This window comes from Amphiprion ocellaris, chromosome 22 (genome assembly GCF_022539595.1).
Source record: "Amphiprion ocellaris isolate individual 3 ecotype Okinawa chromosome 22, ASM2253959v1, whole genome shotgun sequence".
NCBI classification, from domain to species: domain Eukaryota; kingdom Metazoa; phylum Chordata; class Actinopteri; family Pomacentridae; genus Amphiprion; species Amphiprion ocellaris.
Genome location: NC_072787.1, coordinates 20,623,176 through 20,645,566, shown reverse-complemented (window position 1 = coordinate 20,645,566; position 22,391 = coordinate 20,623,176). Strand labels below are relative to the sequence as shown.

At 38.2% G+C, this 22,391-nt stretch overlaps 1 long non-coding RNA gene across 3 annotated transcripts in view; it reads left to right on the top strand.

The window, feature by feature from the left end:
* LOC118469159 (uncharacterized) overlaps window positions 1-22,307 on the top strand; it is a 111,642-nt gene extending 89,335 nt beyond the window's left edge. For 2 of the 3 annotated variants that reach the window (XR_008600323.1, XR_008600322.1), the window contains exon 4: window positions 8,365-10,573. This is a non-coding gene — a long non-coding RNA (uncharacterized LOC118469159). Of the gene's footprint in view, window positions 1-8,364; window positions 10,574-22,165 lie in introns of those variants that run through there. The other variant, XR_008600321.1, reaches the window with a different exon arrangement.
* The last annotated feature ends 84 nt before the right edge of the window (window positions 22,308-22,391 follow it).

Below are 22,391 nucleotides of genomic sequence, written 5' to 3'. Positions count from 1 at the left end.
AATGATGGCATCAATTCTACACTGTAAATTGCGCTTCTTTCATATTCAGAGCCACAAGTACAATAAAAATCCAACTGTATACTGTGTTCTTTTAACTGCTATATAAAAGCACTGTTTCAATCTTTCTTTCCATGTGTCTTGACTTGAATTTGAGTTCTCAGCAACAATCATCTATGGATTTATAAATGTTTAATACCTAAACAGTGCATTGAACACCGATTTGAGCGCATGGACTACTAAAAACGTCACTGTGTGTGCAAACAGTGAACATTTCTCTTGTGTTCTGCTGATGCAAAACTGTCGTGACCTGACCGGTGTGGTCTACAGGTTCGAGTTTGTCGGTTGTTTATCTCATGATTCTTTAATCCATCCCCTCTCAGACCACTTAAGCCCAAAAGGCAAATCCATTCTCTCCTCCCGCCCTTTATGAGTGCAGCGAGAGACTCAGATATTTTGGCTGCTGAAATGAAAAACAGGATCCATCATGACAAACTTCTATGTAATCTCAGTGCTGATGGTGCAACATGGGACTAAGTGCTCTTGTTTCCTTTTCCTATGAATACTGTCACCCAGCAGATGACTCTTCCATCTATCATTTATTATCTCCTGTGTCACTGCATTGCTATCAGTGTAACAGTTTGTTGGTATCTGCTGGTGAGGTGGATGCTTCAGATGGTTATTTAGTTTCTGAGAAGACAAAGAAGACGGGGGAGGATTATCAGCATTGGCAAATGATTACATTGTTGGAAATATACACGAACCCTGCAGTGCCGGCCTTCTGTGCAGCATAGCGTTCCCTGCCCTTTACCACGTTCTTGGATTTCTCTCTCGTGCAAAATATATGCTCTGTCAATTAAACTGCATTGTAGTCAGTCAACATGCAATCTGAGCTGAACCGCTCCTTTGAGGCAGGAATTACAGAGGTGTGACTCCACCATCTTCTCTTCAGAGGGATGAGTCTGAATGGCATGAAGACAAACAATGGTAGTGCGAGCGGGGAGACCTGCCTGTGCAGCGCCGAGCCTAAACAGCATTGATTGCTGCGAGTCGCTCTGAGTGGTTTTGATAACATTTCAATAAATATTGAAATGAGCACAACTCTCGGAGGGCACTCTAGCGCAGCTGGATTGACAACAGTGTGGAGAGGAGTTTCTGTGCAGCAGCACTGGGTGTGCCTGTGACAGAACAAAATGTCTTTTGGCACAAACACCTCAGGTCACATAAAATGCAAATGGAACAGTTAAAGCTCGTGCAAAAGTGAGCACGGCAGCGATTCAACAAGATAATGTTCAGAATAGTGTTAATATAGCTGGAAGGGTCGCCTCTGAAAGCATAGTGACCACAAAGCATCAAATCCAAATCTTTCTGGGCAAGTTTTCTTCACTTCTGATCATTTTCTGTCGACAGGCCATTGCCTGGATGCTTATCTCCTGCCTCGCAGTGTGCACACGGCTCTGCATATTCAGCTGGCTTGGCAGCCCTGAGGTCATTGCCAGTTACTGAACCATGAACCTCTCCAAGCACTGCATGGTTAAATAAACCACACACAGTCGTTTCTAACCCATAGAGCTGTGGTGTAGTGCACTTTGTTGTACATGTGTCTGCACAACATTTTCATTCAGTCAGTGGTGTGACTGTGATTTGCAGCTTGGCCAGCATCCATGACCGCCCTCTGCTTTAGCACTGATCAAATAGCCTCACTAATGTCTTGGGATGATGACACTGGATGAAATTTCTTTCACTGCTGTTCCAAGACAACTTCTTTTAAGACAACAATTACTTGTAACGTGCACTTGTATTATTAAGTCTAACAGTAGTTTAGAAAAAAGATGTTGGAGGAATTCTTTTGGTGTGATCTCTACTCCTCTACGTGACTGATAACATGAAGTTTTTATCTGCCAGGTCGATTTGCATTGATCCTTGCTGTTTTGGCAGCGTGGCTGGTGTTGGTGTGGGGCCTTGGAAAACCAGGGAGACATTGGTAAAGCAATGAATGATTGATGACAGTAGAAAGCCAAGCTTTGATATGGAATAAGAAGTAAAAGGCAGCAATGAGTCAAAGATTACAGGTCTGAGCTGCAGGGATTGGGGAACTCTGATCTTGGATTGTTGAGCAAAGTCTATATTTTGTGACAAGACAAACCAAATCTGCTGCTTGTTTATTGATTTTCAAGTCAGCAGCTGAAAGAGGGGCCTCAATAGTACCAAAATTGCAGTTCAGTCCTTGCCTAGGTTTCGCTTTTATCTGCAGATTGCGGTGCTCTTTCCAACCTGAATGGTGGAATTAGAAATCTAATAAAACCATGACACACAATTGTTCCTCTAAAACATGTTCTCTCAGGAGTTGTGTGCCTCTGGCAAAAACATCACAACAAGCAATTTCAAGAAATTATTTTCCCCAAAAATATGATTTGCAAGAGGTGAGAGTTGTTCTGTTTGACACGAGCTTCACCTTGTAAAGGGGCTCTCAATCACTTTGTGTATCTGTGTAATCAGAATTTGTTAAGATTATGTCTCACCTTTCTTTTCTTTGTTAATCTAGGACCTTTTACATAAATACCTTGACTCAAAGTAGGCGTACTGCAAAAATAAAAGATTGTATGAGTCCCAATGTAAGTGCTGGTCTGTATGACTGTCAGTATGTAATATTAAAGGAAATTCAAAATATTCTTTAGTGCTAACTTTTGTTTGATTAAAGTTAGTGACACTAACCTTGATCCTGGATCTATGTTAAGCAGTGGCATTGCAGTTTAATTCTTATGAAATGTGTGGTTTTGAGCAAGGTTGATTCTACTTTCAACCGTGCTGCTGACTAAAGAATTCAAAGTTCAAATTCTGAGAGAAAAATTAGCATCTGTGCTCATCTTTTGCTTACCAATATACAAGTTTATGCATGGACTTTCTGTATGTATGCAGAGAGAGAGAGAGAGTCCAAAAATGCCTTTGCATTGCCACCCTTTACATTTTCAACACTTTATGTTCTCTGCACATTGTTTTTTGTTGCAATTTTCCATATATGTCAAGCAGAATTTGGGGGAGAAAGTTCAGAAAATTATGTGCAAGACATCTAGGAAAATGTCCAGGTGCCAGATTGATGCATAAACTTCAATAAAGACAGCAGAGTATATTGGATGCCTTTACAGAATATGATTGTTTCCCTAGCAGACAAAGTTATTTGAGAAGGAAATATAATTGGAGAATGTGTTAAAGGGTTTGCATCTTCTCCACTGGTTGCCTGGCAATTTCATTTACGCTGTAGTTTTTGGGAGAGATTAAGCAACCAACGTGTCAAATGCACCCCTAATGTGAGCCCTTAGGAGATTATAGGATTTGGACAGAAACAGGATGGCAGATTTTATCCTGTTTCCATCCTTTACAGTGAGCTAAACTAAGTGGCTGCTCGCTGGAGCTACATATTTACCGACAGACATGTGAGAGGTATTGATTTTCTTGTCTGACTCTCGGCATGGAACAATTCCTCTGAAGCACACATTTACTTTAATGTAGGTTAATTAAAGTGAAGAGGAGGACTTCTGATATTTTTGCTTCCAAAATGCCAAACTGCACAACTGATGGATGCTGCTGATTTCCCTGCGATGTTGGCGGCTTCATATTTTTTCCCGTGTTCCCATACAGCGGTAGACTTCTCATTTTAAAGAACTGGGAAGCTGAAGTGTTCATTGAGAAAAGCTATGGCAGTAGATCAGTCATATTCATTCTCTGGTAACATTTTGTGGCTTGACCCTTCCCTGACTCTACTTAACGTCGGAACAATGTAGAGAGATGGGCTATAAGAGTCACTGCAATCACACCGTACTGACAACAACGGGCCATAACTTCACCAAATGACCGGCCATTTGGACCAATAGGGAAAACCTTCCTTCGGTGTTATATTTTTACCTTCGGAAATGGATGTTGCAGAACAACACAGATTGCTGCTGCAGTGAACAAAGTCCGACCCAGAAGCTTGACTGGTCAGGACGACATCCAAAAATATTCGAGATAATGGAATATTTTGTCAGGGATAATGGGATTACGAGGGCAAACACAGCCTGGCCGGGTGGGATAAACATTAATTGTGGAACTCGGAGGTCTGGTATGGCAGGTTAATCTACCGAAGTGTGAAGTCCAAGTTCAATTGGAGGATAGCTTTAGAAGTCTTTGTTTGCCCCCCTCACGAGTCCTTGTAATGCACCGAAGTATTGCACATAAACAAATTGAACAAGACACACTACAGTGCACCAGAACACAGCAGAGGACATAACACTCGCTGCACAGCCTTGCACTTGCCTAATGGCTGTCATGTCATCTCTCTCTCCTTAGCTGAGTGTGTGTGTGTGTGTGATTTTTTTTTCCAAGTCGTGAGAAAGGCTCATCCCAAAGCATTCACTCCGATGGCCTTGGCACACTCCCCAGGTGCTCGGATTCCTGTGCACCCACTGAGGGCCCCTGCTTGCTGCATATCCACTAAGCTTGTGGAAAATTACAAACACACACAAGGTCACAGTGGAGCCGAGCCAGCCTCCCACAGAGCCCATCTGATCCAGCCTGAAACGCAGCAATTACCACCCTCTGTGTGCCTCCGTGTGGGGCTGCAGCTATTTCATTATTTATTTGAACAAATAGGATTACGGTTGGTCTGCGGTGGATTGATTGTGACGAGGGATGAGAGGCTCCGGAGAGGGCTGGGTGCCACGGCCCGGGGTTTTTGCCGAGCCGCTCTGCTGTGTCAAGCGCACGGTTGATCTCGCGTCTCGGTCTCGGCGACTCCTCCACTTTTCCTGGACAGCGGAGCGTCGCGGTGTTGACATATGCCATCCGCTCTGCTGAGTCCTCTCTCCTCCCGCCACCAATTGACGTCGCTTGCTCGGTTTGTGGTGAAAACATACGTCTATGAGACCATAAAAAGCACCTATCTGTCATATCCTGCGAGGCTCTGCACTCACGTCTGACAGCGCATTCACATTTGAAGTAATCAAAATGTTTTTAGGTGCTTTTAGAGAGATTGTCACTCACAACATGGGCGGTTTTAATCTACTTTCAAATGAATTTGCATCTAAATAATGAGGGAACAAAGTGACACGACAGAAGTTTCAAATTACCGACAAATTAATTGCTTTAGAAGAGCTATTAAGTTAGCAGCTAAATGAAAAATGCCATGATTCAAAGGGAAATATGAACAGCTACAGAATGTGGATTTTTTCGCCTTCAGCATGGCTTATTCGCAGAATACAAATACTTTCTTTAGGTCGTTCTGGGATGATATGTTGGGACGCTAACATAAGGTTAGACTCAGGTGTGTGCAATCTCATGGTATTTGAAATCAATAATGTGAGGTTAAGGGAGAAAATTACAGAAAAAACATAGATGCTGCTGTTTTGGGAAGCATTACCATCAGCGATCATTTTGAAGCAGTACAGACTGTGTGGTCTCTAATAGCTAATAGCTCATCCTGGATGGAATTTGACCGGGCATCCCCCCCAAAATGCCCTCCTTTGAAGTGACGAAGCTGTGGGTCTCTGAGGTAGACTTATCTGCTTCTGGAGATTGATCGAAAGTATTTTATTTTTTATTTTTTTGCCCCAAGATAAACCAGGGAGGAATGTGATAGATAGCTCAGCCCCTCTATCTCCCTGATGGCGATATTAGTCCTGATTAAGATGAATGGGCCTCCTCTCCCTAACCATGCAAATGCTTACTGCTGCTGCCATTTATCTAAGAATGTGAAATTGCAGAAACAAGAAAAGCATGCTTTTCTTCACCTGATCTTTGGCTAGGAGGTGTTCTTGCCAGGATAAATCACACCGGCTTCTGCCATCACAACAGAACTGCCCAGATAGTCTTAAAATATGAGCGGTCATGTCTGTGCGACATCTGATTTGCTAATAGGGGATTTGAGGCAGAACAGGAAACAGGGCTTTTATCCTTGTATATATGAGCAACTATCCAGGCATACGGTGAAGAGGGCATTTAGTGGGCTCTCCCTGCAGGCTGCCCTAAGCTGCTCTAATTGATGTTGATTAATCAAATCAGCTGTAGAGAGGGCAGAAGGATGACCTTATCAAGCAGGAGGTGTGACCTCTATGCTATAGAGCGGCTTAATGAATAAACAAAGACAACAGATATGCTACAGTAAGCATGCTATGGGCCTATAAGCTAAGTGAATTGAACTGCAAAACACAACAAAACGTGTTAATTGATGTTAAGCACGATTGATCCATATAACAATGAAAATCACTTTGACTGCGCATTTTTTTAATAGAGTATTGATATTGTTAATTATACTGCAGTCTTTGAATCTTTTTAGCAACGCTAGGCTCCCTGTAGGGATGGCAGTTTACTACTCTGGTCCAGACTGAAATATCTCAGCAACAACTGGATGAATTTGCACAAAGTTTTGTACAAACATTCAATGAATCATGATAATCTGATAATTCCCTGTTTGTCCCACCATAAGGTTGACATTCATAGTTTTAAGTGAAATGTTTTGACAGCTATTGGGTGGATTTCTATGAAATCCATGGTCTCCCTTGTGATAAATTAGAATATCTTCAGTGATCCCAAGTCTTGCACTGCCAGATTTTTCTCACAGCAACAACGTCAACACAACATTATGCTCCTATACAACTAAATCACACTCACATTTACATATTTTTTTTCTGAAACGAAAATACTGATTTCAGTTTGAAGGAGCAATGGCAAAGATATGTTGATTAGAAACGTATTTGGAATACTTTACGAACAAAGGCAATCCAGCAAAAATACATATTCTTGAAAACATAATTGGAAATGCAGTTTAGTTGTTTAGGAAAGCAATTTTTGGGAGTTTCTTCACAATGCTGGAGAATGGTCTGACTGCATTTTATTATCATTCTGCTATATGGGAAAAACACAACGACAACAACAAAAACTCCAGTCTTGTTTGTAATTCTATAAGAGAGTCACAGTCATCTCAGGAGGTATTAAGCCCAGGACACAGTTATGGTGCCCCTGCAAAACAGTGTTGATGGTGGACTTGTTTTAATGGATCATTTGCAAGCAGGGAGGATTGTCATAATTTCACTGAAAGTATCAACAAGGCCTGCCAAATTTTCAGGATGTAGGTTGTTTCTGTGAATTTGCTGGGACTGTCTCCCCTAGTGTCTCCCCTGTTTTTAGGTTTAACCCCACAGTTTCTGAATGAACTGATTGGTTTTTTTTCCTGATCAATGTGGACGTTATAATTGATGGTAGCATTTACTGATCATATAATCAGCATGACAATATAACAGTAGAACATTCTGACCACCTGACTAATACTGTGTTGGTCCCTTTATGCTGCTAAAACTCCTCTGACCCAGTGGTTCATCAGAACCTCTGGGGATGTCCTGTGGATTCTGTGGGTTCTGTGGGTTGCAGGGTGGGTCCTACCTAGACCAGGCTGATCCTGGACCATCCCACAGATGCTCCATCAGATCTGGATGTGGGGAGTGTGGAACCCAGGTGAACAGCTTAGCTCTGTCGTGTTCCTCGGACCACTCCTGAGAAGTTTTAATTTGTTCTGCTGAGGGTGGCAGCTGGCATCAAGGACTGCTGTTGCCATGGAGACTAGGGGGTTGTTTGTCCTGCAGTGTTTAGGTGGTGGTACATGTCAAACATCCACATGAACGTCAAGGTTTCCCAGCAGAACGTTGCATTAGAACAAGATGATGGATGTTGTTCTCTTCAGCTGTCAGTGGTCAGAATGTTGTGGCTGATCGGTGGATCTGTCTGCTTTTACTCTGACATCCAGAGTTATACAAAAGTGTAGTATGTGTGCAGTGCAGAAGAGATTTACTTTATTGTATGCAGTTTTAGTGGTCCCATCAGAGAAAATCATATCCATATACAGATTTTTATTAATTCCAGGGCTGGTTCAGTAAAGATTATAATAATAACTACATCAGATAATTCTTGGTCGCAGTTGGAATTTTGCAGCCTGAGAGATGGTTGAGAAGGTTTGCAGTTCTTGTTTTAGCAAAATATGTTATAATAGAAGATCTTTATTGTCATTGTACATGAAATTATCTGCAAACCAGCAAAGTGTATCAGTCTGAGGTATCTAAAAATAAATAAGTAAAGAAAAATGCTTCTAAAGCCAATAATAAACAGAATATTTTGAGGGAATATTCTAAAAAGGAAAGAAAAGCTCCATTCTCACTCCTCTCAGGATAAACTGTCATTAAAATTAAAATTTAGCTTCAACACGAGATAAAAACATTTACTTTCATTACTGATGTTGTCAAGTTTTAATAAAGTTTGTGCTACTTTTATAAAATGATGAAAGTGAATAAATTGTATTTCTGTGATCTGTGTTTGATTTCTGTCTTTTCTCCTGTCATCCAGATGTTCAGAGGGAGATGATGCCACATCTGGTCCAGCTGATGGAAGGTCTTGAAGTTCTCTGACTGGCCTCGACTGAAGATGGTCGTCTCACTGGATTTAAGGTTCAGATGCTCAGTAACAAACTCCACCAATGAAATATACCATTAAACTCACCTTTTAGGTCTATATTGGAGGATTTTAGGTGGAATTTTTCTTCAAGTCTACATTTAAGGATGTTTAGGATGGTACATTCTTCCAAACCAACTTCTCAGGTCTACATTTCAGGTGGAATATTCCTCCATACTAACTTTTTTGGTCTACATTGAAGGATTTTTTTCTAAACCACCCTTTCGGGTCTATATTTGAGGTTTTAGGTGGAATATTCCTTTTAACCAGCCCCTCGGGTCTCTTTGAGGATTTTGGATGGAATACTCGGTTAAACCAACATTTTAGGTGCATGTCCAAGGATTTTTGGTGGAATGTTCCTTTAAGGTGGATGTTTGAGAACCTTATAGGTGGAATAGTCCCTGAAACCAACCTTTTAGGTCAGCATTCAAAGATTTAAGGTAGAATATTCCTTTAAACCAACCTGAATTTCATGTTTTGATCATTATCAAGTGAGAAACCTCAATCCAGACTCCTCATAATGACATCTGAGATTTATGCTGCTGTTATTTGTTTAGTTCAGACTAAATGACAGAAATCCACAACTGTAATTTTATTTCAGGACTCAGTTATTAAATGTCAAAACAATCCATGTGACTCTAAAAACTCAACAGCTTTATAAACTCTAAGATTAAACTCTCCACAAGGATCCAAAATAAGTTGGACTTCTACATGAGAGCTTTAATTATTCTTCATCTACTTCCTGAAAAGTTTGGTCAATAAAGAAGACAAAAAGTAATATTTTCAGCTGAACTAAAGACAGACTTTGTGATTTTTCTGCTCACATGTTGTGTTGTTGTAAACTTACCCTTTCAAATAAATAGCCTCCTAACCCCCTGGAAACCAGCGTTTGTCCTGTTTTTGTGTTGCTCCTCGGCGACCCAAGACAGCCGGGTCATAATGTTTTTTGAGCAACACACCATACTATGACGTTTTTACAATGATGGTTCTACTATGGAACCAGTTTGACATGTTCAGGTGTTCTTTGTGTGAAAACTCAGAGATTTCAGGTATCAGAAGGTGGTTTTCAACTTTCTTTGTTAACTTTCTGCTTCAACTTTAAACTAAATTTACTTCACTAACCCAGCCCTCTGGACTTCCAGTAAGCTGTGTTCCTATTGGCTGTCCAGGTGGCTGCTTGGTGTTATCAGGAACACCTGAGCAGCTCGGTGTTATCAGGAACACCTGAGCAGCTCAGTGTCTTCCTGCTTTATTTAGCTGCAGACAAACATTTCCTCTGCTTCTCTTCACCACTGAACTGGGTTTGGCTCCATTGCTTTAGTATGTTCTTTAGGCGTTGGCTTGCAGCTTCCAGCAGTAAAATCGGCTTTAATGTGTTTCTTGGTGTGTTTTAGGGCTTTGTACCAGATAGTTGTCTTGGTAAATGAGGTTCTTTAGCCACAGTTGGCACATGGTGCTAATGTGTGCATTGATTAGTGGATTTGGTGCACCTGAGTTGTGTATTTATCTTGGCTGTAGTGAGTCTTCAGAGGTTTTTGGTCAGACACATTCTGTATTCTTGGTTGTCCAGAAGGTAAGAGTTCCTGTCCTGATTCTCTGTTCTCAGAGGTTCTCTGGTAGGCTGCAGGAGACTTTAGTGTTTGGGTTGTACTAGTTTGGTTTTTGTATGGTTTCATTTGGACGACTATCTTGAGGCCCCTCCATGTGGTTTAGTGAGGTTTTCTGGAACAGTTCTACAAAGCAACCTGCAGCAGAAGAGACTTTGAGAGTTTTTAGGAAGTTCTGGAGAGCAGACTTTAGAGCAGCAGAAACATTTGTCAGCAGTTTGAGCAGGAGAAGGTGAGCTTCAGAGTAGAAATGAGAAGGAAACCTTCTTGACCCGTGTGGTGAGGTCCTGTACCAAGAGTTTGAGCAGGTTGTGAAGAGTCTGTAGTTCTTTGGTCTGAAAGCACAAGAAGAGTCGACTCATTAAAGGAGAAAACAGGAGATGTTGTTGGTACTTCTGTCGTTCTGCAGTTTCCAGTTTCTTTAGACTGAATAGCAAGTTCATATTTTAAATGATTTCCCATGTGAGCCCAAGAAGACTTCAATAAACTCCCTCCATCCCCTGGACACAACATATTTTATTGCAATGTTAAATTATTTTTTTGAATATGTTTTTGAGTTTTAATCATAGATTTAGCATAGTTTTGTCTCTTTGCTTGTTTAGTTTTGTCATCTGTGTGAAAGGTGCTTAACAAATAAAGTTGAATTGATAAACTGAATAATTGACTAACTCATGATTGTGACAACAGAAGTGTTTTCATTGTGATTTAAGGGTTTCATTTTTAAGGTTGGGGTTAAAATCTTGACCGAAGAAAAAATTAAAGAAATAAAGTACATTACAAAAAAGCAATTAAATCAAAGGAAAAAACACATTTAATACAACAAAACTTTCAAAAAGAAAATTACACATTAAATCCAATTAAATTATATTAAAGAGAAAATATTTAATTACATAATTAAACAGAACATACAAAACATGTAATTATGAAATTAAACAAATTTTTTAAACAAAAATATTAAACATTAAAGATGAAATATTTTAAATAATTAAACATTTAAAAAATACAATTAAACAAGAAGAATATTAAAGATTTAAAAAAACACAAAACATTTAATTAGATTATTAAACCTTTAAAAAGACAAAACATTTAATTAAAAAATTACATTTTTAATGAGAAAATTAAATCTTAAAGACAATAAAAGTTTAAATGGGAATTAAACAGAAAATACAATGAAGCATTTAAAAAGAAAGACCTTGAAGATTTAATCAAAAAATTAATCATTGGGAAAGAAAAGGAAATTTTTCAAACAAGCCGATAAAACATATAAAAAACAACAAACATTAAAAAGACAAAACATTTCAAAATCAAATCAGACATTAGAAAAGAATAAAAGGTGAGAAAAGAGCAAAACAAAACATTTAAGAAGAATCAAACTAAAGACAAAACATTTGAAAAGACACCAGTTAGACTTTAGAAGATCAAATTAAACAGAAGAGACAATAAAACAATCAAAAAGAGCAAAAACAGATAAAGGTATTAAAGTGTTTTCTAGTCTGAAATGAAAACATCAAGTTTTTCTTCAAATATTTCCTCTTTCTATGTTCTTGGTTGTAGACAGATTTACTAAGAACTCATTTAAGAAAACTGATTTCCAGATAAAGTCTACTATCGATCAAACTAATGTTACCTTCTGATCTCCACAAACTTTACTGTTCAGTGAAGAGAATCAAAGTTTGTTGAGGATTTCTAAAAAACCCACAGGTGAAGGTCTGAGAAGAACTCAGATGGATGGTCTAAATGTGAAATCAAGACTCATGGTCACAAGTTTTAAGGCTTCTGTTAACCAGAAAGTTCAAACTAACAGAGAAGTATTGAGAAACTTTTAAAACTTCAGTCCTCAGACTGTCTGAAGGTTCAAACTAACAGAGAATTACTCAGAAACTTTTAGGATTTCAGCCCTCAGACTGTCTGAAGGTTCAAACTAACAGAGAACTACTCAAGAACTTTCAAGATTTCAGTCCTCAGACTGTCGAAAAGCTCAAACTAACAGAGAACTACTCAGGAACTTAGAAGATATCAGTCCTTGGACTGTCTGAAAGTTCAATCTAACAGAGAACTACTGTGGGACTTAGAAAATTTCAGCCCTCAGACTGTGTGAAAGCTCAGGTCCTGAGGACTCGGGAGGTGTGGAGGCTTTGGAAAGTCTTGGAATTGAGGGTTCCACCCTCCAACCAGTCCAACCCCCTGAGAAAAACGGTCGAGACGAGACTCGAGTTAAAAAAAAACTCGAAAACTTCAAAAAATAGATGATAAATGCGCAAAAAAAAGAAGAATTTGTATCTGAGCGAGTAGCTCAGGAGGATAAGACGAGAGCCTACCAAGCGGTAGGTCGCAGGTTCAAGACTCGCCACTGGCCTTTTTCTTTCTTTGTCTTTGTTAGGATTTTGAGAAAATTTAAGAAGTGTCTGGTCTTGAACCAGCGACCTGCAGCTCCATAGGCAAATCCTTAACTCACTGAGCTACAGATCAGATACAATAACATAATTTCGTCGTCCCTTTGTCATCGTAGTTGCTGAAGTCACCACATGGGTGGAGCCAAGGCGGAGTCTGGGTGGAGTCAGGGCGGAGAGTAGGTGGGGAGGTGGGTGGCGGCCTCCCCCCTCTACTCCCCCACCTCCCCACACCGCCCACCACACCTTCCCCCGCCCGACGAGTTCTTCGAGTCTCCACGAGTTCTTCGAGTCTCAACAGGTTTTCCCGAGTTTCTTGAGTTTCCACCAGGTCGGAGGCAGAACAAGTTGTCATGAAGAGGTGTTGAAGTCGGCCAGGATGCACTGACTTTTTACAGCGACTAGAAGGAAGACCACTAGAAGAGCAGGTCTTTCACCACCATCCATGAAATCCATGGAGTCGACTCCAGAGAAATGAAGGGAGATCAACTTTTATCAACCTCCATCCACATGTTCAACTTGATATCTTTACTTGGAGATTTTTAGCACCACAAATCTTTAGTATCACACTTTATTATCATTTATTAGGACTTTCATGGAATCCACCAGCAGATTTAGTTTTTGTTGACAAACTTTATTCTTGTCATCGTGGGACTGCAGTATTTAAAACTGTTCCTTCTATTTGACCTCATGTTTATTAGTTTTAGTGGAGAAAGTTATTTTGATCGTCGATTAGTCTCTGAAAAACCAAATAATAAATTGGATTAGTCAAGAGGTTTAAATTTCTTACTTTGTCATGTTTTAAATGACAAAAAAATCTAAAAATAAAGCGTCTTGAGACAATTTGACCTGTAATTGGCGTTATATAAATAAAATTGAATTCAAATTGTATGTATCTTGTAATGTTGGAGTAATTCAGCCATATATGTTGGAAAACACATTTCTTTGTCCATTAATCTGTTGATTGTTTTCTCCAGTAATTCATTTCTTGTTTTGGTTTATAAAATGTCAAACCCAAATATATTCAGTTTACTGTCATAAAAACCAAAAAGATTGACATTCATGATGCAGGAATCAGACAGTTTTTCACTTTTTATCTTAGTTTAGTCAGAAAGATAATTGATAATGTGTGAATTGTTGCAGCTTGTGAGGCGTAGAAGGTTTTAATCTTTGGGGCCGAGTGTCAAAAAACATTTAGAAACCATCATCAACAAAACACTCAAAGATTTGAACATCATTAAAGGGAAATCCAACTTTTGCATGACAATGTCAAACTAAAGGACATTTATTTCCAACGTAAATGTGTGATATTCATCCTCTGGAGCTTTCTCTTCACATCGTCTTCCACCTGGACTGGTTTGGTCAGGAGCATGTGCAACAAACATTTGAAAAACTGCACTTTAACATCAATGAATTACACTGAAGTTTAATCTCTACATAAATTAGACTGAGTCTGGATGTGCTGCTCTGTCATTAACTCCTAAGTTGAGGGAAAGTTCAAACAAAAGAGGACAGTTCAGATAAGACTTGAGAATGAGCTTATTTTGAACAAACATCTCAGACTTTCTGAGCTTCAGCACCTCTAGCAAGATATTTTAACAACAAGCAACTCAAGAGATCCAGAAGCTGCAGAGAGTTAGCTTTAGCTGAGCCAAAGAACATGTGGGATGCTAACCTAGCAAACGTTTCAGACTTTTCTCTGTGAATTCTGAGAAATAATTTACTATTTAATGACAGAGCTACACATCTTAACTCAGTCTCATTAAAACAGACTCTAATTCAGTGTCATCCATCCATATTAAAGTGCAGTTACCCAAAATGTTTGTTGCATGAGCTCCAACAAAACCTGTCCAGGTAGAAGGCCACTTTGACAAACAGGAAGTGGAAGATTCCAAGCAGATTTATAGAAGGGGGAACCGGACTGTACTAAGTGTGGTCCATTATAGAGGGGTGTTTTGTGGGTTTTTAAGGCTGATAATGATTATTAGTGAGACATTTGGAGTAGATATTCATTTGCAGGAAATGAAAGTATTTAAAATCTTGGAGTTAAATTTAAAAGAACACAAACTTTAACAGAAAACTTTGTTGATACGTTTTTGTTTTGTTTACAGATGTTAAGTCTTTACTTGTGTTGCTAACTTTGGTAAGAAGTAGAAACTTTAGCGTTGCCATGGATACATGAGTTATCAATTCTGTCCATGTTTCCATTTTGGAAAATTCAGTCCAGCAGATGAGTTTGTTTTTACTGCCAGCTACCATTCAGTCTGAGATATTAAGAATAAATAAATATGCATAATGTGGAAATTAACAGATTTTATTTTTATTTATTCCTACAACTGTTGCAGGAAAGTTCCAGAATGTGGAGGAATTTAGTTTCACAATCACAGACAATAAATATTATCTGAAAGTCAGGTTATTGTTGTTTATCAGCACAATAAAAAAAAAATCATGTTAGACGTATTCCAGTTAAGACTCTAGAATATCAGGATTTATGGAAATTTACTTCAGTAATATGAATGTTCAGGTTAAGATTGTGCAGTGATATTATGTAAGTTTAGCTGATTAAAGTTTATGACTCTGCACTACAATATTATTTATTTAAATTTACACCATTATTATAATATTTAGGGTCAGACCCTACAGTATTGAGATTAAGAAATCAAATATTCTATAAAATGTAAATACACTGAATTCATTTGGATATATTTAAGTGAGACTCTACAATATTATCTGAAACAAATCTATCTAAATCGAAATTTTAATCATTTTTACTCCAGACATTTATTGGACTGATTTAAAAATTGAAATCACTCCTTTCTAATCCTCTGCTGTACGTTCAAACCTGAGGCCTGAAATAGAAACACACAAGTATCTGATTGAAGGAACTTCTGCAGAGTCCTGGTTCCAGAACATGATGATAGAATTATAGACAAACTTTAACAAAAGCTGCCTGAGAGTTTACAGGTTTTTATGTTGGATTTCTTCAGTAATTTAATGAGAGTTATCAGCAAAAATCAAGTGTTCATTTGATGAACTTCATTTCCTAAAACATCCAGAATTGGAGCTCATATCTTTGGCAGCTGTAAAGTTTCTGCTCCTTCAAAGTTCACAACACAATGAATGAATTCCTAAAACACTCTCAATGCTGGAGAGCGTTTGTGATGCTGAAGCAGTGACCAGTTTTTCAGTTTCTTCTCTGGAGATGCACAATGAGGGACGTCTGCAGAGACTGAGAAAGAGTCTCACCACATCCTGACATGAGGAAAAAGACTTTATTGAAGACTACAATGAGGAAAAACTATCAGACAGCAGACGGCTGCATTCAAGGTGAGCTCTGAACATTTGATCTGGAACAGGAATTCAATAACAGCAGAATGAGCTTCATTTCATTACTCCAAACCATCCTTTAGGTCTACATTTAAGGTAGAATACTCCTTTACACCAAGATTTTTTGGTCTCCATTGAAAGATTTTAGGTGGAATATTCCTTTGAATGAACTGTTTAAGTTTATGTTAAAGGATGTTGGGTGTAATATACCATCAGACCAACCTCCAAGGTCTACACAGGCAGTGAAAAACACTATGGTAAGGTTTTCTTTAAAAAAAAAAAAATCATCATGAATGCTGGCGCAAAAAAAACGCCTTACTATACTATGTCGAAAAAAAATGCCATTTTTCAAACATGTTGTAAAAACGTGCCATATGATGAAATAATGTAAAGGAGGCCGTGAAAAACACTCCAGAAAGGTTTTCTTTGAAAAAAAAAAATCATCATGAATTTTGGATTTTTCAAAAAAACTGTCACAGTGCTGATGAGACAATGAGCTGCAGCTAATTATTCATTCCTGAAAAGTTTGGTCAATAAAAAAGACAAAAACTAGTATTTTCAGCTGAACTAAAGACAGACTTTGTGATTTTTCTGCTCACATGTTGTGTTGTTGTAAACTTACTCTTTCAAATAGCCTCCTAACCCCGTGGAAACCAGCGTTGGTCCTGTTTTTGTGTTGCTCCTCGGCGACCCTAGACAGCCGGGTCCTAATGTTTTTTGAGCAACACACCATACTATGACGTTTTTACAATGAGGGTTCTACTATGGAACCAGTTTGACATGTTCAGGTGTTCTTTGTGTGAAAACTCAGAGATTTCAGGTATCAGAAGGTGGTTTTCAACTTTCTTTGTTAACTTTCTGCTTCAACTTTAAACTAAATTTCCTTCACTAAGCCAGCCCTCTGGACTTCCAGGAAGCTGTGTTCCTATTGGCTGTCCAGGTGGCTGCTTGGTGTTATCAGGAACACCTGAGCAGCTCAGTGTTATCAGGAACACCTGAGCAGCTCAGTGTCTTCCTGCTTTATTTAGCTGCAGACAAACATTTCCTCTGCTTCCCTTCACCACGGAACCGGGTTTGGCTCCGTTGCTTTAATTTGTTCTTTAGGTGTTGGCTTGCAGCTTCCAGCAGTAAAATCGGCTTTAATGTGTTTCTTGGTGTGCTTTAGGGCTTTGTACTGGATAGTTGTCTTGGTAAATGTGGTTCTTTAGCCACAGTTAGCACATGGTGCTAATGTGTGCAGTGATTAGTGGATTTGGTGCAGCTGAGTTGTGTCTTTATCTTGGCTGTAGTGAGTCTTCAGAGGTTTTTGGTCAGACACATTCTGTGTTCTTGGTTGTCCAGAAGGTAAGAGTTCCTGTCATGATTCTCTGTTCTCAGAGGTTCTCTGGTAGGCTGCAGGAGACTTTAGCGTTTGGGTTGTGCTAGTTTAGTTTTTGTACGGTTTCATTTGGACGACTATCTTGAGGCTCCTCCATGTGGTTTAGTGAGGTTTTCTGGAACAGTTCTACAAAGCAACCTGCAGCAGAAGAGACTTTGAGAGTTTTTAGGAAGTTCTAGAGACCAGACTTTAGAGCAGCAGAAACATTTGTCAGCAGTTTGAGCAGGAGAAGGTGAGCTTCAGAGTAGAAATGAGAAGGAAACCTTCTTGACCCGTGTAGTGAGGTCCTGTACCAAGAGTTTGAGCAGGTTGTGAAGAGTCTGTAGTTCTTTGGTCTGAAAGCACAAGAAGAGTCGACTCATTAAAGGAGAAAACAGGAGATATTGTTGGTTCTTCTGTCTCTCTGCAGTTTCCTTAGACTGAATATCAAATTTATATGTTAAATGATTTCCCATGTGAGCCCAAGAAGACTTCAATAAACTCCCTCCATCCCCTGGACACAACATATTTTCTTGCAATGTTAAATTATTTTTTTGAATATGTTTTTCAGTTTTAATTATAGTTTTAGCATAGTTTTTTCTCTTTGCTTGTTTAGTTTTGTGATCTGTGTAGAAGGTGCTAAACAAATAAAGTTGAATTGATAAACTGAATAATTGACTAACTCATGATTGTGACAACAGAAGTGTTTTCATTGTGATTTAAGGGTTTGTTTCATTTTTAAGGTTGGGGTTAAAATCTTGACCGAAGAAAAAATTAAAGAAATAAAGTACATTGCAATAACGTAATTAAATCAAAGGAAAAAACATTTAATACAATAAAACTTTTTAAAGAAAATTACACATTAAATACAATTAAATTATATTAAACAGAGAAAATATTTAATTAAATGAACAGCACATACAAAACATGTAATTATGAAATTACACACATTTTTTTAAACAAAAATATTAAACATTAAAGATGAAATAATTTAAATAAACATTTAAAAAATACAATTAAACAAGAAGAATATTAAACATTTAAAAAAGCACAAAACATTTAATTAGATTATTAAACCTTTAAAAAGACAAAACATTTAATTAAAAAAATTAAATGTTTAATGAGAAAATTAAATCTTAAAGACAATAAAAGTTTAAATAGGAATTAAACAGAAAATACAATGAAGCATTTAAAAAGAAAATTAAACATTAAAAGGTGGTAAAACATTTAAAAAGAAAAACCTGAAGAAAGATTTAATCGAAAAATTAATCATTGGGAAAGAAAAGGAAATTTTTCAAACAAGCCGATAAAACATTTGAAAAAACAACAATTAAACATTAAAAAGACACAACATTTCAAAATCAAATCAGACATTAGAAAAGAATAAAAGGTGAGAAAAGAGCAAAACTAAACATTTAAAAAGAATCAAACGAAAGACAAAACATTTGAAACGACACCAGTTAAACTTTAGAAGATCAAATTAAACAGAAGAGACAATAAAACAATCAAAAAGAGCAAAAACAGATCAAAGTCTTAAAGTGTTTTCTAGTCTGAAATGAAAACATGAAGTTGTTTCTTCAAACATTTCCTCTTTCTATGTTCTTGGTTTGATTGTGGACAGATTTACTAAGAACTCATTTCAGAAAACTGCTTTCCAGATAAAGTCTACTAGAGGTTGAAGGCATCGATCAAACTAATGTTACCTTCTGATCATCACAAACTTTACTGTTCAGTGAAGAGAATCAAAGTTTGTTGAGGATTTCTAAAAAACCCTCAGGTGAAGGTCTGAGAAGAACTCAGATGGATGGTCTAAATGTGAAATCAAGACTCATGGTCACAAGTTTTAAGGCTTCTGTTAACCAGAAAGTTCAAACTAACAGAGAAGTATTGAGAAACTTTTAAAACTTCAGTCCTCAGACTGTCTGAAGGTTCAAACTAACAGAGAATTACTCAGAAACTTTTAGGATTTCAGCCCTCAGACTGTCGAAAAGCTCAAACTAACAGAGAACTACTCAGGAACTTAGAAGATATCAGTCCTTGGACTGTCTGAAAGTTCAATCTAACAGAGAACTACTGTGGGACTTAGAAAATTTCAGCCCTCAGACTGTGTGAAAGCTCAGGTCCTGAGGACTCGGGAGGTGTGGAGGCTTTGGAAAGTCTTGGAATTGAGGGTTCCACCCTCCAACCAGTCCAACCCCCTGAGAAAAACGGTCGAGACGAGACTCGAGTTAAAAAAAAACTCGAAAACTTCAAAAAATAGATGATAAATGCGCAAAAAAAAGAAGAATTTGTATCTGAGCGAGTAGCTCAGGAGGATAAGATGAGAGCCTACCAAGCGGTAGGTCGCAGGTTCGAGACCCGCCAGCGGCAGTTTTCTTTGTTTGTCTTTGTCAGGATTTTGAGAAAATTTAAGAAGTGTCTGGTCTTGAACCAGCGACCTGCAGCTCCATAGGCAAATCCTTAACTCACTGAGCTACAGATCAGATAAAATAACATAATTTCGTCGTCCCTTTGTCATCGTAGTTGCTGAAGTCACCACATGGGTGGAGCCAAGGCGGAGTCTGGGTGGAGTCAGGGCGGAGAGTAGGCGGGGAGGTGGGTGGCGGCCTCCCCCCTCTACTCCCCCACCTCCCCACACCGCCCACCACACCTTCCCCCGCCCGACGAGTTCTTCGAGTCTCCACGAGTTCTTCGAGTCTCGACAGGTTTTCCCGAGTTTCTTGAGTTTCCACCAGGTCGGAGGCAGAACAAGTTGTCATGAAGAGATGTTGAAGTCGGCCAGGATGCACTGACTTTTTACAGCGACTAGAAGGAAGACCACTAGAAGAGCAGGTCTTTCACCACCATCCATGAAATCCATGGAGTCGACTCCAGAGAAATGAAGGGAGATCAATTTTTATCAACCTCCATCCAGATGTTCAACTTGATATCTTTACTTGGAGAGTTTTAGCACCACAAACCTTTAGTATCACACTTTATAATCATTTATTAGGACTTTAATGGAATCCACCAGCAGATTTAGTTTTTGTTGACAAACTTTATTCTTGTCATCGTGGGACTGCAGTATTTAAAACTGTTCCTTCTATTTGACCTCATGCTTATTAGTTTTAGTGGAGAAAGTTATTTTGATCATCAATTAGTCTCTGAAAAACCAAATAATAAACTGGATTAGTCAAGAGGTTTAAATTTCTTACTTTGTCATGTTTTAAATGACAAAAAAAATTTAAAAATAAAGCGTCTTGAGACAATTTGACCTGTAATTGGCGTTATATAAATAAAATTGAATTCAAATTGTATGTGTCTTGTCATGTTGGAAAACACATTTCTTTGTCCATTAATCTGTTGATTGTTTTCTCCAGTAATTCACTTCTTGTTTTGGTTTATAAAATGTCAAACCCAAATAAATTGAGTTTACTGGCATAAAAACCAAAAAGATTGACATTCATGATGCAGGAATCAGACAGTTTTTCACTTTTTATCTTAGTTTAGTCAGAAAGATAGTTGATAATGTGTGAATTGTTGCAGCTTGTGAGCCGTAGAAGGTTTTAATCTTTGGGGCCGAGTGTCAGAAAACATTTAGAAACCAACATCAACAAAACACTCAAAGATCTGAACATCATTAAAGGGAAATCCAACTTTTGCATGACAATGTGTAATGAAAGGACATTTATTTCCAACGTAAATGTGTGATATTCATCCTCTGGAGCTTTCTCTTCACATCGTCTTCCACCTGGACTGGTTTGGTCAGGAGCATGTGCAACAAACATTTGAAAAACTGCACTTTAACATCAATGAATTACACTGAAGTTTAATCTCTACATAAATTAGACTGAGTCTGGATGTGCTGCTCTTTCATTAACTCGTAAGTTTAGGGAAAGTTCAAACAAAAGAGGACAATTCAGGTAAGACTTGAGAATGAGCTTATTTTGAACAAACATCTCAGACTTTCTGAGCTTCAGCACCTCGAGCAAGATATTTTAACAAGCAACTCAAGAGATCCAGAAGTTGGAGAGAGTTAGCTTTAGCTGAGCCAAAGAACATGTGGGACGCTAACCTAGCAAACATTTCAGACTTTTCTCTGTGAATTCTGAGAAATAATTTCCTATTTAATGACAGAGCTACACATCTTAACTCAGTCTCATTAAAACAGACTCTAATTCAGTGTCATCCATCCATATTAAAGTGCAGTTACCCAAAATGTTTGTTGCATGAGCTCCAACAAAACCTGTCCAGGTAGAAGGCCACTTTGACAAACAGGAAGTGGAAGATTCCAAGCAGATTTATAGAAGGGGGAACCGGACTGTACTAAGTGTGGTCGATTATAGAGGGGTGTTTTGTGGGTTTTAAGGCTGATAATGATTATGTAAGTTTAGCTGATTAGTTTATGATTCTGCACTACAATATTATTTATTTAAATTTACACCATTATGATAATATCTAGGGTCAGACCCTACAGTATTGAGATTAAGAAATCAAATATTCTATAAAATGTAAATACACTGAATACATTTGGATATATTTAAGTGAGACTCTACAATATTATCTGAAACAAATCTATCTAAATCGAAATTTTAATCATTTTTACTCCAGACATTTACAGGACTGATTTAAAAATTGAAATCACTCCTTTCTAATCCTCTGCTGTACGTTCAAACCTGAGGCCTTAAATAGAAACACACAAGTATCTGTTTGAAGGAACTTCTGCAGAGTCCTGGTTCCAGAACATGATCATAGAATTATAGAAAAACTTTAACAAAAGCTGCCTGAGAGTTTATAGCTTTTTATGTTAGATTTCTTCAGTAATTTAATGAGAGTTATCAGCAAAAATCAAGTGTTCATTTGATGAACTTCATTTCCTAAAACATCCAGAATTGGAGCTCATATCTTTGGCAGCTGTAAAGTTTCTGCTCCTTCAAAGTTCACAACACAATGAATGAATTCCTAAAACACTCTCAATGCTGGAGAGCGTTTGTGATGCTGAAGCAGTGATCAGTTTTTCAGTTTCTTCTCTGGAGATGCACAATGAGGGACGTCTGCAGTGACTGAGAAAGAGTCTCACCACATCCTGACATGAGGAAAAAGACTTTATTGAAGACTACAATGAGAAAAACTATCAGACAGCAGACGGCTGTATTCAAGGTGAGCTCTGAACATTTGATCTGGAACAGGAATTCAGTAACGGCAGAATGAGCTTCATTTCATTACTCCAAACCATCCTTTAGGTCTACATTTAAGGTGGAA